Source organism: Pygoscelis adeliae, unplaced genomic scaffold (genome assembly GCF_000699105.1).
Source record: "Pygoscelis adeliae isolate BGI_AS28 unplaced genomic scaffold, ASM69910v1 Scaffold63, whole genome shotgun sequence".
NCBI classification, from domain to species: Eukaryota; Metazoa; Chordata; class Aves; order Sphenisciformes; family Spheniscidae; genus Pygoscelis; species Pygoscelis adeliae.
The window spans coordinates 3003990-3008151 of record NW_008824414.1 but is presented as its reverse complement, the minus strand read 5'-3'; positions in this window follow the sequence as shown (position 1 = coordinate 3008151).

Here is a 4162-nt window from a genome sequence, read left to right as displayed (position 1 = left end):
ACTGCTGTGGGTGGGAGGACCTGGGGGGAAGGTTTACAATCAGCTTTGGTAGGAGCAAAAAATACAAGCAATGATCATTCCATCAGAGATGAGAGAATATGCTTCATTTCCCTTTTGTAGCTGATACAGTTTTATGACTTGCATTGAAGGCACATTCTTGTTTGGGGTGATCTTTAAGTACAGCTCTGACCAGGGTAGAAAATTCATACCACATGCGCTATATACATAATGGAAAGGAACCACAGAAGGGTGCTGTTGAGGAGAACATCTGGCTAATATAATGCTAGCATTTAATTCTGATTATCAAGCTGTGAGACACATGGTTAACAGACAGTCTGTGTTAAGCATGTGCTTCCCTGTTGCCTTTCAGAGGTTTATGTAAATTGGGTGTTGCCTTAGTTTTACAGCCTGGTACACCATGCAAATATCATCCTGGTGGCACTGTAATATTACAGCCAATTCTTTCAGGGACCCAACCCACGTATACAAATACTAAGGTTGTCTTGGCCCTAACACTCCTCTGAAAGCTTCCTAAGAGCTGAAAAAGTCTCTATTTACCTGCTTCTGTAATTTCCCTCAAGTCTATTATCTCTCCCATACACTTATTTTAATAATCTGGTAAACAGATCTCATGAATATTGTAATTAACATGTCATGCTGGCATGGGTCATTATTCTCGGCTGAACGTAGTCCACTGAGTACTTTCAGGCCTGCACTCCAGGTACAGATACTACATCAAACCAGAAGATGCAATGGACTTCGGCATCTCCCTCCTCTTCTACAGTCTTTACTACGGGGTGCTGGAGTGGGACTTTGCCAAGATGTGTGTGGATTACATGGCCTTGACAATCAGGATGAGTTAACGCCATGCTATCCCCCAGGCAAGAGTCCTGCCCCATTATGGGGGGGCCTGAAGTGTGTCAGTCACAGCAGTAGCTTTTGCCTCCCCCAAACGGGAAAGTGCATCAAACTGCCCCCTTGAGGAGGGGCTCCCTGAGGCTGCTGCCTTTCTCACTCTGCTCTCTGTGGTCCTACTACTGTGGTGTCTGGGCTTGGAGGTTTCTGACACAACAGAGTTGCTCCAAGATCCTTCCTTAAGAGCAAAGCCTCTGCGGGTGTCCCCTCATTCCCAGAAGAACAACAAATGAGGAATGGAAGGATCTGTTCAGCCCCTCTAAACTCCTGACAAATATTTCTCTACCTGGGCCTTTAAAATCTCCAGTGCCAAAGAGCGCTCGTGTTTCTGGGACCACGCTGTGGGTGCATTAACTCGTGACCTGTAGCCACCAGGGAAAGCTTCACACCATGGGCTTCTTTCTGCTGCTCGTACCCACTGCAGGTTGTGCTGTCCCTGTGGACAGAGGGCGTGTTCCTGCGTGCCTGTGGTGGTGGCCTAAAATCTGTAGCCCGCTCGTCTAGTACCAAAAAACCCTCCACTCTACAAAAAAATACGTGACCTAGGACACTGGTAGAGAAGGTCATGTTGCTTCTTTGCAGCAGCTCTTTAGGGTCTTGGGCTTTGTGTTTCCTCCTCTTCCTCCTCCCCGAGCTTTCTGCTGCTGCCCCTTGGAGGTGCTGCCTGGCAGCACTGAGGAGCCCCAGCCCCTCACCAGCCACCTTCCACTCACACTGGGACACCTCGGCAGAGCTTGGGTCTCCCCCCACGTAGGCAGTAGGCACCCAGGACAGACCTGCAGCAGCCCAGGTGCAGCCTGAGGGCTCCGTTGGATGCTTGGAGCAAAGCTGTGCCAGGTCTCTGCCTGAGACATGTTTTGCCAATGATACTGAACTAGGAGGAGCTGTGGACTCCCTCAAGGGTAAAGAGGCCTTACAGAGAGATCTGGATATACTGGAGAGCTGAGCAATCACCAACCGTATGAAATTTAACAAGAGAAAGTTCCGAATTCTCCACCTAGGATGGGGTAATTCTGGTTATACATACAAATTGGAGAACGAGAGGCTGGAGAGCAGCCCCGCCAAAAGAGATCTGGGGGTCTGGGTTGATGGCAAGCTGAGTATGAGTCAACAGTGTGCCCTGGCAGCGAAAAGGACCAACCGTGTCCTGGGGTGCATCAAGCACAGCATAGCTAGCTGGTCGAGGGAGGTGATTGTCCCACTCTACACTGCACTGGTGCGGCCCCACCTCAAGTAGTGTGTGCAGTTTTGGGCGCCCCATTATCAGAAGGACATCTAACTATTGGAGTGTGTCCAGAGGAGGGCGACCAAGATGGTGAAAGGTCTCGAGGGCAAGACTTACAAGGGGCAGCTGAGGTCACTTGGTGTGTTCAGCTTGGAGAAGAGAAGACTGAGGGGTGACCTCATCGCAGCCTACAACTTCTTCAAGGGGAGCAGTGGAGGGGGAGTTGCTGATCTCCTCTCTTTGGTGAGCAGTGAGAGGACACGAGGAAATGGGTTGAAGCTGCATCAGGGGAAGTTCAGATTGGACATTAGGAAAAGGTTCTTCACTGAGAGGGTGGTCGGTCACTGGAACAGGCTCTCCAGGGAAGTGGTCACGGCACCAAGCCTGTCAGAGTTCAAGGAGCATCTGGACAATGATCTTAGTCATATGGTTTAGTTTTAGGTAGTCCTGTGAGGAGCAGGGAGTTGGACTCGATGATCCTTATGGGTCGCTTCCAACTTGAGATATTCTATGCACCACAATGACACTATCTATAAATTAGGAATAACTGTATTAACTTACCTCCCCAGACACATAAAAGAATCAGCTAATTGGAAGTGCACTGAACCTGAAAAACATTGCTGTGCATTGTTACAAGAAGGTTGGCTTGGAAAAAATACAGAATAATAGGAGTGTCTAGGGTAGAAAGTTAATATTTTAAGTAGCTATTAACAGCTAGGCATTAAACTCAACATATGTGGATTATTTGTTATTTGACAATTATTATTTTTTCTAGTTATACCAGAAGTAAGCAAATTAAGAGTAATTAAGAGACTGAAGGACTAATCTTCCCACAACATACCATATTGCAGGACAGTTAAAATGGATCAAAGGTAACACCTTCTTAGAGGATCACGTCTGAATCAGTAACAAAGTGGCAAAGAAAAAGCATGTCTGGGGTCTGCATCACACTCACGTGACTTGGAATTAAGGCAGAAAGGAAGCATGGTCATCACACTGCTCTATCTCCACAGCAGTTTGTGGTGAAAGACCAAAAAAATAGGGAAAAATAATTTCACTCCTTTTGCTCCCTCCCCTCATTGTCTGCAGTGTCCCAAGCACAACTGCCTTGGACTCTCCTCAGGTTCCTATGGGACTGTACGTGAGTAGCTAATTGTGTCCACAGACCCTCACCCTACAGCTGACTACAGGATTAGAGGGTCCATAAGTACATGCTGTCTAGCAAGGGCAAGTACCAGGAAAGCAGCATATCAAAGAGATCTTACTTAACCTTTACTTGTGGTAATGCTATAACTTTCCATCTCTGAAGGATTAACTGATCCAAAGCTAACCAATTTTTGTTGGCATGGCAGCTCACATTAGGAATATGAGGAGGTGCTGTTTGGCTACGAGAAAAATTTACACAATTCAAAAGGCACTAAAATAAACAGTGCCAACCCCCCACCCTGTTTTGTTGGTATAAGCCAAATTTCTGCTGAGAATGCTTTTCCATATAATGTACTAGCAGAGTTTTGTCAGCAAAATGGTCCTAGAATAGGTCACTTCGTCCCTATCCACCAGAAGGCAGAGGTCAGCCTCCTTGTATTGTGGGGAAAAATGAACTAAATAAATACAGGAATGGTGTGAAGAAAGAACAATGTGTCTGTTGGATAATTCCCCCACACTGAACTTCTTTAATGGAGAGCCTTTTCAGTGGGGCATCTGTGGCAAGCAATCAGCCACATCATCTTCAGAGCTACCCAGGAAGAACATATCATCTACCTCACTCAAAGGGCTGATTTCAATTTCTTCTGCATTGAGACTTCCAGTCAAGCCACTTCATGTATGAATCTGCAGAGCCTACAGCATGTGTCATTAGAGTCAAGTGTAGTGTTCATAAAATCAGTTTGTGATTTCATTACTATTAGAATACAACAAAACTAAAATCTCCCCCAACAATTTAACCTTCCCAAGCAAATCATATATGTATTCCCTTCCTACAAATGCAGAGCCTGTGACATTCAGATTTATCAATCTCTTCAG